This window comes from Arvicola amphibius, chromosome 7 (genome assembly GCF_903992535.2).
Source record: "Arvicola amphibius chromosome 7, mArvAmp1.2, whole genome shotgun sequence".
In the NCBI taxonomy this organism is placed as follows: domain Eukaryota; kingdom Metazoa; phylum Chordata; class Mammalia; order Rodentia; family Cricetidae; genus Arvicola; species Arvicola amphibius.
The window spans coordinates 16,067,632-16,081,687 of NC_052053.1; the positions used below are offsets into that span (position 1 = coordinate 16,067,632).

The window sequence follows — 14,056 nt, forward strand, 5'->3', positions numbered from 1 at the left end:
ATTCACTAAAACTGATCCAAAGTGTCAAAGACATCTGCAAATATGGCTTTTCAGACTACATTTATTAAACTATAATTTTTCTCATCTTTCACGGTAAGGTTATTTGACATACGTGTTAGGATTTCATTAAATAAATAAAACTTCATATAGCCAAGAGTAAAGGCAGAGGCTTGATGAGGGTAAGAATTACCCACGCCACCCACGCTCAGGTGCAATAGCCTCACTTTCTAAGTGATGGTCAGGTGCATTCGGAGTGGGTAATAAAAGAAAGATCAACGCTTTTTAATCACCCACTAGTTATTGGAGAATGACTTCTGATCTTACAGCATTGTGCTGACTCTCCTCTGTGACCAGCCCCACCGCTGAACAGCAAGCTCTTCTCCTACCTGTTGGACCAAGCCGGCTGCTTCTTCTCTCTTCTCACCCCAGTTGCAGAGAACATCTACCGTGGTCTCCATGGGTCTACGGAGATTGGAGAGGCCTACTCCAGAAGCTGCTCGTCACCAACTTGCAGACTCCTAAGGAGACACCAGAAAAAGAGACAACGTTATATATAACAGAAGTTAATTGGATTCGAGAGAACGAAGATAGAATTCCCTAATTTAAAAAAGATTTCTACTTAGCAGAATCGGATATAGGCCCATTGTGAATAAAAGTCTAAAAAGTTTTAAGCGAATAAGAGAGTTTGAGCCAGTTCTAGGGCAGCACGTAAGGTCAGGTGAGTAGGACAGAGGAGACGCAGTCTGGGTGTGAGGTGACAAGGAACGGTAGGGACAGTAGCTAGCTAGTGATCATGTGACCTGCTGGAGAGACAGCTGTGACTCAGGCAGAACTGATGGTTGTCATGGAAGCAATAAGAAAAAAAAAAAGCCCGATGATGTCATGATTTCAGATTTTCAAGGAAACTGGAAATATGTGTTTTATGTGGCAATTCTTGAGTTGTAAACGTTAGGATTTAATTAATTAAATAAAACGATTCAGGTAAAAGTGAAGCCAAAGTCTAAATGAGGATCAGAGCTACCTATGCTCCAGTGATGACAAAATGTATTCAGAGAGGGGAAGCTGCTTGAGCAAGGCAGAGCTAAGGTGTCAGGTAGGAATGCCACCCTTCTCAGGTAGGGTCTTCGGTTTCACTGGTGACCGCTCTAGGGCCAGCTGAAACTAATCAGACCTGTTTAGATAATTATTTGAGGGGAAACAAAATGCTGCCTTTCATTGATCTGATTCTGGGTTTGCAAACTACCTACGTACAAAGCTTCCTGACTGAGGACTGGGGGTTTTCCAGTCTCACCATTCACAGTCAGAAGGCTGCTGACTTCTGAAAGTTAGCAACTACAGCGGATACTGTCCCGCATCTGCAGCATGACTCCCATCGTGGGCATCTGGATGGATTTGAGCCAGAGAAGCAAGCTGTGGGGAGGAGATGGCGGCGTATGAACAACAGCATTGTCTAGTGGGTCTCCTGAAGTTACATGCTGGTTCAAGTTGGCCAAACACTAGCTTATTCTCTTTACACGACTGTCATTTTTGTTTGATGGAAGTGTTTAGGTTGGGTTTAAATTTAACTTAACCTCTCTAGGTCCTACAAGCAAAACGCGGGAAATAACAGAGTCTGTATCAGCGAGTTGAACTGAAGATAGAACAGTGTTTGCACAAGGTAGGCATACATGCTCACTATGTTGGTAATAACAAATGCTAAGTAGTATTTGTAGCAATTGCTAACATTTATTGAATGTGGATTATATTTGAATGTCATTATTGTCACAATTGTTATCTATCACTGTCACCAAAGTCCTCTTAGGTCTTTATACTATTTGTCCTTTAAGAACTAAGTGCATGGTATTTAGAGGAGACAGTGTCCTCATGTAGTCAAAAGTAGCAAATTGAATTCAATCAAACATCAAATAATAGGTTAAGTGGTCAGGCAAAGATGTCTCACAGGAAGCATTTTAAGTCACTACAATACTTAGTGATACCTTACGAAAAATTGTATTAGTATATAATGTGATTGTACCATGTAACTAAGAACAAATGAGAGTGTCTAGCTGATTTTTAAGTTATATAAGTTTTAAATTTAAATGGAAAATTCCATAGTCTTTAGTAGACTATTTGCAGGAAGTATAATTTTTGTATACATATCTTCTAATAACTAAAATGAGTACTGAATGTTGAATTCAGGACAATAACATCTAGAAGATTTTTCTCTAGAATAGTGAATGTTTTCCCTTTTATGAAAAAATCCATGCAAGAGAAAGAGCTAAATGTAACATAATTGAATGCCAACACTGAACATTTTATATAAAAACCATTGACCGCTGAAAAGGAAGGAACCAAAGGTTGAAGGAAATGGTGCTAAAGGAGAGAAATCATACATGACTCTCTGTACCAGCTTTCCTACCAGTTGTTTCTAACACAGTGTTTAATAAGGAAAAATCGCCACCATAATCACAAAAAGAATGTGGAAAAATTGCAAACTTTTAATCTGACTTTCCCAAGGGCAGATATTATAGTTTAAATTTTCAACACATAATTGTGTTTTGGATATATTCTAAAGTAGTCACATGGGATTTTTTAACGTATTAAAAGAATTAAAGTTCACTAAAGAAAGCAAAGGAAGTGTGTGTGTGTGTGTGTGTGTGTGTGTGTGTGTGGTTTGTGTGGTGGAATAATTAATTTCCACCAATATCAGTAAACTAGAAACCAGAAAACACATAGGTCCATTTTTTGGCTTTAACTTAAACTTAATATTACCCTAAAAGGTAATGGCATCTAATTCATAGAACTAATTTAGAACACAGAGATAAGCTTTATAGAACAAGATGAAAAAGCACAAACCATTTTTTTTTAGATTGTCTTCTCCCATGCAATTTTAGTAATTAAGCTAAAGGCACTGTAACTTTCTAGAATGTAAAATGCAACTCCATTCAGATGTTAGTTCTAGAATACAAAACAGTATTTCAAAGTCAAGTAGAAATTAATTTGTCTGTTGTCTATTCTTTTGGGTAATTGCCATTATTGCTATTTCTCTTTGGGCGAACCACCGAAAATTGACTACATAAATTGTTGTGTTTTTATAGGGAAATGACTTAGACTCAACATTTGTCACCCAGATTTTAATTTAATTTGCACTTCCACCGGACTCAAGAGTGCTGGTTCTTCTAGTGTATCATTTTCTCATATTCATCAGCATTGCCCCTTCTTTTCAGCTCCCTCTGGCAAGAAGAAATTTTGCCGATGCCAATTACGGGTGAGAAATTTAGTTATTCTGCGAGAATATTTACAAGTGTGAGCTAAGTGAGAATCTTACTGACATATCAGGGTAAATGAGATAGCAGTAATGTGGGCATCAGGGTTAGCCTTCCCAGTCTTCCTCCTCCCTCAGTGATAACAAAGGACTTTGCATGCGGATCTCTGATCTCAGCTTCTGGCTACACTGGATCAGGTTTGTGGGAAAAAGAAGGGCATGGAGACCGAAAGAATAAAACAGAACGCACTGCTCAGTTGCTGATTCACAAGTTTATCAAGGTCATTTCTGTGACTCAGTGGGAAAGGCGGTGGAGAAAACAGCCGGTCTCATTAGTTAGTGGATTTGGGTGAGGGAACAGAGGGCTTCCCAGCTCCAAATTTCATCAGTAATGAACTTCACTTTCTCTTTGTCGTAGTGGGTATCTGAGACTCCAAAGACTTCTACGCAGGAAATCCATTAGGGCCTGTTCGTAGGAACAACCCCTGTTGCAGAGGTGAGGCTAGCGTTGCCACCAAAGCAGATCTGGGCTGGGCCTGCAGAGACTAGTGTGTGCTACAGCCTGCTTGAATGGGCTCCATAGGGCAGTGTAATGCCCATCTCTTCAGCATCAGGTGTAACTTTGGTGCTGGTGGGGATGGGGCATTTGTAACACAGTCGTAGGTAAATACTAGAAATCAGGCTCTAACCCTCAATCCCTGGAAAGCTGGTTGACTGAACTAGAGAGAACGTTTGATTCTTCAGCTCGTCCTGCCCAGATTCCTGTGATTGGGTTACAGAGAAGAGATTATATATTATATGAAGGTCTTGTGTCGCTTCAATTATGTCCAAGTTACTAGTCTAATATTAGTATTTTAGCCCTACTGTGCTACAAGAGATATTCATGTCTGGCTTTCTGAAAGAGGCAAACTCCCATGGAAGCTAAACCACCTATATGGGTGCCACCTGTTGGAATGATCTCCAAAGTCTCTGTGATGTTGTCAAAGTTTAAGTACTAGTGATGATTAAGCCATGTCTAAAAACAAATGTAATTATAAAAAAAAAAACTGAGATGATTTATTTAGGTGATATTACTATTCTCTGCTAATAAACCTGTTTACTTATCCCAATGAAGTAGAAGGACATTAATTATAGCATTCTTTGTTTAAAGACATCATGGATAGTTTTGGAGCCAGGTTAGACCATATATCATAAGGTGGGATTCACAGGTGGAATACACTTAGGCGGTTCAGGGAGCTGGTGTGAGAGAATTCTCTAGTAATGGAGGCAGCAGAAACTTTCTAAGGCACAAGTTTAAATAAATCTGCATATGCAATGTTCTAAAAATGATGATTGAATTGTGTGTACCCTTCTATCCCACAGGAGAGTGCATGTGCAGAACAAAGGGAGACACAAGATTTAACAGACAAACAGACCATACAGAAATTCCTCTTAGCTATGCTCCTCATGTCTGTTCAGGAATAAATGTGGGTTTGTTCATACACATGCAGAGGTCAGAGGCTGATTTTTGGGATCTCTTCCTTAGTTGTCTCTACATCTTATTATTTGAGATGGGGGTGTCTTACTGAGCCTGGGGTTCATTGATTTGCCTGGATTGGCTGGCTAGCAAGTCCCATGGATCTTCCTGCCTCTTTCCATCCCAGCATGAGGAATACAAGCACATGCTGCCCCACCTGGCTTCTCATGTAGGATCTAGAGATCCAAATTAGGTCCTTGTGCTTACGTAGCAAGCACTTCACTAACTGACCATCTTCCCAGCTCAAGCAGTTGTGATTTTAGCACATGAGACTAGAACTAGATAAAACCCACTCAGAATCAGTATGTCTATTCTATCATTCGCTACATTCACATTCCTGTAGCAAGCGTCAATGAGAACAGGAACATACTCCCAACAAATGCTCTTTTACTGCATAATATTACTTCATCTTACAAATCACAACACAGGTCTCAAACCTAGGGTCCAGGCTCAGTCTATACCATTGTCTTCATCTCCCTTGAACTGACGACATATGATTTGGACCACATCTAGACTCTCAAATCAGCTCAGTTCCTGTCTTAGTTGTGGGTTTTGTTACCACAGCAAATACCTGACAAAAACAACTTAAAGAAACTTAGGTTTATTTTGGCTTCAGTTTCAGAGTATACAGTCTGTCATGTCAGGGCTAGGGGATGGCTGGTCACACTGAATATCCCAGTCAAGAGGCAGAGATGATGAACAGTGGGATTCAGCTAGCTTTCTCCTTTTCATTCAGTCAGGGACCCGAGTGCAGGGAATGGTGCTGCCAACACCGATAGTGAGCTTCCGTGCCTCAAGCAACCTAATCTAGGTAACCCCTGAGAGACATGCCCAGAGCTTTGTCTCTCTCAGGAACCGTTACTTTGACAATCAATATTAGCTATCATAATTGCTTCCTGTATTATCCATTATTTCATAGGACACTATTGGGCTGTGTTTTGTATAGTGTTGTATTGTTCTCAAAGCCGGGGATATAGAAGAACTTGTACCTATTTTTGTGTATGTGGAATGCATGCATGTATGTCTGTTTGTAGGAGCACATGTGTGTATTGCTTTGTAAGTTCTTGGGTGCATTCATGCTGCGGCACAAGGTTAATGTTGAGCATAGTCATAGCTCACTCTATCTTACACATCAAGGCAGAATGGCTCACCAGTTCCAGAGCTTGCCATTTTGACTAGTCTTGATAGCCAGATTACTCTGGGGACTCCCATTTCTGTGTTCTGTGGAGGGAGATTAAAAGGCAGGTGACCATGCCCACAAAGATTTTACATGTGTTCTCAACTCTGGTCCGCATGCGTGCACAGCAAGCATTTTACCCATGAGGCCATCTTCAGAGCCCTTGAATCACAGGGAACTGTGATGGAGACATCAAAGCATGCATGTAACCCCCAATTGTGTGCATATGTGTGAGTGTCTTTTAATGTATAACTTAATACCTTGCATGCTGAGTAATACAGTGAGGATATTGATGATAAAGGGCAAAACTTCACTGACTGTAAACTATGAATACAGTTGAAACTTTTGTTTATCTAAGAGGGACTCTTGAGTAACGTAGCACGGACTCCTAGGAAAGATCTGGTCTTTTCTTTAGATTTTAAATTCTTTCAGCAATTCAACAACTGTTTTCCCATTTCATCTTATGTGTAATTTCCATGCTATTTCCTGGAGATTTAAAAGGAAGAAAAAGATTCAACCTGATTTTAAGGTCTAATATTCAAGTATATATTATGTTGTGAGTCTTTAATTTTTGATAAAGATTCATGATACTTTAGGGAATGCAGGAGTTTTAATGTCTTAAGCCTAGATAAATGAATTTAATAAATTTGTAAACTTGAGTTTAACCTTGTTCCAGGCTAACACTGGTGAACAGGAAAAATCCTTCCATATGCTTGGTTGTCAGACTTTGAAACTATGGGACCTACCTATGTTGATGGCAGAATCTAGTTCTTACAATTATGAGCATGCTAGGTGTTTTGCAAGGTTTTCTTATGGCACACATACAAATAAATAAATGCAATACACATTAGAAAAGAAGGAATTCATAACAGAAGATTTACAATCATATCATGTCCCCTACAATCATACTACATGAATACAGTTTCATATCTACTTCATGTTTCACACATACATGATTTTTATTTTCCAAGTTGTGCCTCTGGAATTCTGTTTGCTAAGGGTCTTAGCAGTCACTCATGCCTTTCTCTATCAGCGAGAATATATCACTTTGCTATGTTTGTTTGTTTATTTATTCATCCATTTATTTATTTTGCTTTGAATGGGTCTGATATCTGGGCAGCCGATTCTGGCTTGGATCAGGGCACATAAGCTAACTCCTCACGCTTTGTTCTTTTGTTATTTTTGCCCGATTTCTTACCATGAGGAAGCCATACAATTTCACTGAACAGATAAGAGGTAAATAAACTATTTTTTCTGCAAAGATAACTATCAAGAACCTCGGGGAATATGTGTAGAGTTTTCTGGGACTCTATTAAAAATTATCTGATAAGCTGTCTTTGGGTCCGTGTGTTTTGTTGTGTGGGGGCATTAGGTGGAATCTAGGAGGCTTTGTAGATGCAGTTAGATCTTAAACGCTAGGCAATAAGCAACAGTGCGCTTTGTGGTACAGAGATGGCCGGAACGATCAGTGTTAGATTCACGCTGAATTACTCACGTCTACCTGTCTACATTACACTAAGCACAATAGTAACCCAAGGAAGTGATTAAAACTGACTTCCAAATACCAGAAAGCTGACTCTTCTCTTTTCTTGGGGGATAAATGAAAAAAAAATTGAGGAGTTCTATATGTGACTATGTGTAGAATATATGCGTATATAGTTCATGCGCTACTTTATGGAGATATAGAGCAACAAACACAAGAGACCTGTGAATTCTACCTCCATGTGAGACACAACCCTTCCGCGGGGCCAAATCGAGGCCATGCTCAGTTTTCAGCTGAACTCTGACACATGCGGTGGGACAAGAGCATGAATGGTCAGTAAAGCGTTCCCTATAAACAGAAATGGTCCCTTGGGAGAGGTTACTGAAACCAAGCACGCAGAGCAAAACCACTGCTGAAAGTCAGAGAGATGTGTAAGCGGGTTACACAGCCCTGGCTCGGACCAGGCTCCACCAGAAAACATGGCACAAGTGTAATTTCCTTCCTTTCGTACGGGGAAGACTGCAGGTAACTTAACACCCAGAATCCAGCGACGTTATTTCCAAAACAATAGAGCTAAGCATCTTGTGACGCCTGAAGGATGAGAGAAAACACCACCTAGGCCCACATTCTGCCACTGCCACAGCAACAGTTTTTATTTTTGTAAAGCAATTATCAACTTACATATAAGTGATTACACCATTTGAGACGCGAGACCGTTGGAAAATCTGATGCGGCAATCAAAATATAATCGAGCTATTTTGGAATAGAAAACTCTATCTGCTCTTGGAAACACATAAATATCTGAAAAAAAAATCAAACAATGGCCCATTTAGAATTGTATTGCTGGTGGTTTTAAAGAGTTACTTTGAGGTGAATTTCTGCGCTCAATGGGAAATTTCTAAAGTCTGATACTGGTAGGTGCCAGCCAAGGTGTACATGAGCGGTGCTGGTTGTGGCAGAGGTGGAGGGTGGGTGATTGGAGGGTTGTGGTCCTCCCACAATCCATCTTCACCCTAATCGTTATTTGTAGCTTCAATTATGTCTCATACACGCAGACACTATCAACTTTTCAAATATGCATATATACCTGTGTGATTAAAAAAACTACAAACTCATTTAAAATACCGTCAGCGTCACTGGAGGGTTTTGTTATGATTATTTTTCAATATGACAGGGATGAAAACATTGCAACAACAGACTGACAAGAGCGTTTTAAATATTAAGGAGTCATCTCTCCCGGATTAGACGCATTCCCCCCACCTTTCTAGAATTCCTGATGAAGCTGGTATAATGTCACAGGGATATAAAACAGAGAGTGGATATGATATATACGATGAGATTTCCAATTACAATTGCATCCTACTATATAAATAGTTAAATCGCTTGGTTATATTACATTAAATATTTAGGCATGATCCCAAACTAAAACACTTAGGAAGTAATTAACAGACTTGACCTCTGGGGAGGGGAAGGGATGGTGTGAGAGCCAGTGCAGAGAGCCTTTTCTTATTCATTATGCGCTCTGTTATTTGAACTCCTTATAACAATATGCATTCAAATATTATTTTTATAATTAAAAAGAATAAAAATGAAATAATCAAATAAAGTGAGAACAACTGCCTCACTGGGATCTGCGAGGATCTACCTCCTGGCTCCCTCTCTCTTATTTTACACTAGGCTGACAGTCCAAAGCTGAGAACTAGCTTTTGTACCTTATAATCTCTGAAACGGCCTGCAATCATATTTAGTAGGTTCTAAGTCCATATTCTGGACATTGGTTAGGCTGTATGCTTTCCATTAAGTCAGGGCTCACAGAAGGAATGCAGTACAAGCTATCATGCCACTCTACCCACGTGTGTGAGGACCACAGGACTATAGGATTAACCTACTGCACATCTCTCTATGGTATCTACCTATGGACAAAGACAATGAACAATTCTTTCAACTTGTGCTAGGACAAGAAACGGTTATGGGACCCTCTCCTGTTCTATATCAAGAGGTAATAGTTGGTTTATCACGGGGGCTTCTTCCCAGGATAATTCTACGGAGGTGCTGTTTGATGATAGGAATGCACAGGAATCACGTGGTTTCAAGTACACTTTAGCCCAAGAAGCTCTTGCAATTTACATGCAACCCTTGCTGATGCGTTATGTGAATCTAAACAAAATATGCCCCCCTCCCCAGAATGTCCCCATGCTAAGTCATCCCAGATTTTGTACTGTTTTGTGGCATGACATTGGAGCTGCTTGCTGCGGCAAATAGAAACATTTATACCCTTTGAGGAAATGCAATAGAACGTGAATATACGTGTTCCCTACGGAATTTAGCCCAAGTTTTAGTAAGGCATATGTGATATTGTGAATAAAACCATCACAAGTCTAAGATGCATGTTTCTAACTGTCTAGGCCTTTTAAGTGTACTCTGGGGGAAATTCGATTATTTGATTAAATAAAATTAAGGCTCCTATATTCTTTTCTGTCTCCTGTGTATCTACAGTGATTTTTCTTATTCATTCTAAGGCAAGACAAAGAAATGCTGGAATGGATTTTCTATTGGACAGAGTATTTAATTTAGAGCACATAGAATCCGCATGCCTTGTTTTCCACCGCTGTCCTGAAGCACATGTATTTTCAGAGCCTCAGATCTGGTCTTTGAAATGCAGTGTCAAATCTCTGTGTCTGACTAACCAGCAGGCCTCTGGAAATGGAGTCTAAAGCAGGTTTTGTTGAGGAGCCAATGCATTAGCTCCCAATTTATATGTGTCATTGGTTGCTCCCTATTTCCTCGTGAATTTGTCTCACATAAATAACTCTCAGTAAGAGTACCCAGCCAGTGACTGACTCCTTTCCCGAAGTTCTACACTGGTTTTCAAGTACAGGTTCAGAAAGTGTCTCCCTTCTATAGATACTTTCTCTTGATTCTTTTCTTCAACAATCCATGCTCTTTAGGTCTATAGGCCACAACAGACAAGCTGAGCATTTGAGCCCTTTATGATGTCTATGGTTCACCCAGACGGTTACCAATCCCCCAAAGTCTCTCTGTGGCTCCTCAATGGAAGCCCCTCTCCTCAAGCTGAAAACATGGGGTTAAGGAGTGTTCCACCCAATTGCCAATTTTTGCTAAAGGAGTTTTTAATACCTAGGAATAATTCTACAGTTTCAAAGGGGTGTGATTATATAGGGCAGCTAATGATTTGTGTGTGTGTGTGTGTGTGTGTGTGTGTGTGTGTGTGTAATTAGTATTTGCCTCTCAGGCTATGACTATATTTCCATTTCTTTATGTTTTGTTTTTGATGGGGGAGCTAACCAATCCCCTTGTTTGAGGGGTGTGTCCCCGGGGGGGGGGGGGGCGGTGCAAATACCTTTAAAACATCAGTGTGCTTTTGTTTTCGCCCTCTTTGTTTCCTGCACTTCGCTGGAACTCTGGCTTTGTAAGTTTTTTTTTCCCCTTTTCCTCCTTTTATTAAAGTTGAGTATTTTATAATAAAGCTAGTTTGGTTAATTCCAATTGCCGGCCGATCACGCCCCTTCATGTTTTGATTTTGCTCCCTTGTGGAGGAGGACTTGGGAAGACTGTGAACAGAATGGGATAATAACGCATTGTGAGGGAGGCTGTTTTGAGGCATTTTCCCAAAACTATTGCTTTCACGGCGAGAAAGACTCCATAGGCTATTTCATGGTGGGGGTGAATAATTTTGAGGTTCCACACTTTAGGAAGCCTCACGCATTGGTGCGGAGCACTGATTTCCTGAGAAATGCATCAGTGACTATGAATTTCGCCTAGGACCTCCTGTCACCACAACTTTGTACCTTTAACCTGAAAGGATGGGTAAAGGGAAATGACCTCAGTGGAGTGGACAAGGAAATGCTCGCTCTTTTCCATCCTGACCTCTAATACTTGCCCAGTCAGTGTGTACTGGGAAGAGGTTTGAGTAAGGCACTATTGCAAGAGTTGCAACACACAGCGGGCAAAGAAAATAAAATCTCTGCTTTTTAAGGGGGGGACTGTGTTTGTGCCCGTGTGTGTGAGCATGCGTGTGTGGTAAATATTGCGTTAATAGAACTTTTAGCAAAGTAAAAATTTTGGCTAAAACTAAGAACTTCTGTGTATGGGTCTTCAACACATATTTCAGATTTCATAAAGTAATTAGGTTGCCCTTTAACATTTGCTTTGAACTTTCCATCTCAATTTTTAATGAGATTACAGTCTTTTCAGAGCTTGATAAGTATAGGCACCAGACAAAGAAATGAAATCATGACCGGCCAGTCAGAGCTCTCCAGAAAGTGTGACTTTTTAATATTCAAAATCAAATCTAATAATATGGCTTGAAACAATTTCTAAAGTATGTTTACATTTGTGAGAAAATCATTCTTAGTAAAAAGTTAATAAAGAAAATTATTACTCTCAAAAATGATTGCTTGTGTTTTGGAGTTGATTTTCCATCAACAGACAAATGCTTGGATGTAAGTGTCTTTTAACTTGATAATGTATTGCTCATAGATGAAATGAATTAAAAAACCAAAGGATTGTAACAAGTGCCATATGAAGGAAATGGTATCTATAGCAACATAAGATGAAAGTGCATTTCTTGAAATCTCCAAGCTCCATGAAATATTTTTAATGGAGAGAAGCCTCTGAAGGGACGAAAAATTGACTGGCATTTCAAAAGATGTGTTGAAGTCCTGTATGATTCATGTCATGGCCAATCTTCATGGTTAACTTGATGGGATCTGGAACCACCTAGGGGAGGAGCCCCTTGGTGAGTCTCTGTGGGATTTCAAACTAATTTAAAACAAATGTGGGAAGACTCACTATGAATCTGGGGAGCACTATTCCGTGAGCTGAGGGTCTAGGGTGAATATAAAGGAGGAAATAAGGAAATTGACACTCCATTCCTAATTACAGATGTATTGCACAGTCACCTTATACTCCCGCTGCCAGGCCTTCCTGCCACACTGGACTGTGTGCCCTCAAACTGTGAGCCAGGATGAGCTCTCCTTTCCTCGGTGGCTTTCCTCACATACTGGAAAGCCAACATACACGGGAAGCATACTGTTGTATACCCCTGGAGTTACCCCATCATGGAAGCTTACTCTCAAGAGGTGAATCAGAACTATCAACAGTCTAAGTAGAACTCAGGCTAGAATTATCACATATTCACGATGACACAAAAGACCGCGAAACTACCTTCCATTTATTTCATGGCCTCTGGGAAACATTTCTACAATTTTTCTCATCAGTCTACTTCATTGGGGGAAAAAAATCTTCATTTTTACTAATTGCTTTTAAATGTCTGGTATGATCCATCATATTCATTCTTGGTTTTCTCTGCTTGCAGAGAAAAGGATAAAATAGTCGATTGTAATTCTCTAGAAAAAGCCTTCATAAGCTGTAAATTCAGAAAATCCTTAAGCTACTATAATACTATTTTAGTTGCTAACTTCACACACAAACACCCCATCCCATTACACCAAGACTTTAAGAGCAGAAACCATAATCACAAGGCAAATAACAAGTGGGGAAACAGGTCCCATTTATGAAAAAAATCAAATATATCATATGTAAGCACTATTATTTTCACTTGTGGCTGGCAGCCTTTCCAAGATTTGAAGTGAGCTCCCTGGCAGGCAGTGCAAGGGTAACAAATTCGATAAGTTACTTATATACTGTTTCTTTTTTAAATCTGAAAATAAAAAGAAAGCATGCTGTTTTCTATAGATAAGTTTTCCTCATTTAAATTCTAGAACTATTTTTCACAGAGGGTGAGTTAAATTATATCATGAGTACCATCCAACATGCTGAAGCATATTCCAATCAGCTAATGAATCGACTCCATAAAAGCCAACGACTGATATTAAAACACAATTTAATGGAGGCAGGTGAACAGGAATCAGATCCGTATAATATGAATTCATGGCACAAAATATGATTAACCAAACATGATTACCTTCTGTGTTCTCTCAAATTACTCTCGTGTAAGCACTAGAAGTGTCTGTATACCTGACAATTTTAGTTTGTCAGAAGAAAATCTCAGGGAATGTTTTTCATACTCCTGATTGGCTTTATATGTGTCGGGACTTAAAGCAACTAGGAGGGCTACCCGTTCACTGGAAAGATGAGGTTGCAAGCTGGCATGGGCCTCGTGTCTGGTAAGAGCCACTGAACTGAGAACGGGTCAGCCCAGGCTTCCTTAGAGAATAGCATGGGGTTGAGGAGGCCCTGAGTGAGAGGACTGAGCAGCACCACAGAACAGAGGAACATGGTCGGTGGGGGAATTCTCTTTACATGTAGATAAAAATTGACCAACTATTTTAGTGAATTCAGGCTAGCAAAAATACAGTTCTGGTAAAGGTGTGGAAAACCGGGGGGAAAAGGTCAAGCAGGTATAAAAGACAGACTTTAAGAACCAATGTTTCCTAATTAGAATTTTCAAAAGTAAGCGTCAGTACTAGCTGGTCCCATAATAGCTTTCCCTTAGGGTTCTGTTATAGGGTGAAGCAAAGTCATGTCGTTCCTTATTTTCCTTATAATTTCATTTCTCTTTTAATTCAGCTCTCTTAATCTTCTTGGAAACATACGAATAATTGTTTGTCAAAAGCATTTTAATGTAAATAGTCAAAATACTAAGCCTGAGTT

The 14,056-nt window shown here is 39.8% G+C and overlaps 1 protein-coding gene across 3 annotated transcripts in view; it reads right to left on the reverse strand.

The window, feature by feature from the left end:
• B3galt1 (beta-1,3-galactosyltransferase 1) overlaps positions 1-14,056 on the reverse strand; it is a 135,172-nt gene that overhangs the window by 40,659 nt on the left and 80,457 nt on the right. For 2 of the 3 annotated variants that reach the window (XM_038335721.1, XM_038335722.1), the window contains one exon: positions 387-518. The gene's annotated coding sequence lies outside the window, so the exon portion shown is untranslated. Of the gene's footprint in view, positions 1-386; positions 519-1,291; positions 1,403-14,056 lie in introns of those variants that run through there. The other variant, XM_038335723.1, reaches the window with a different exon arrangement.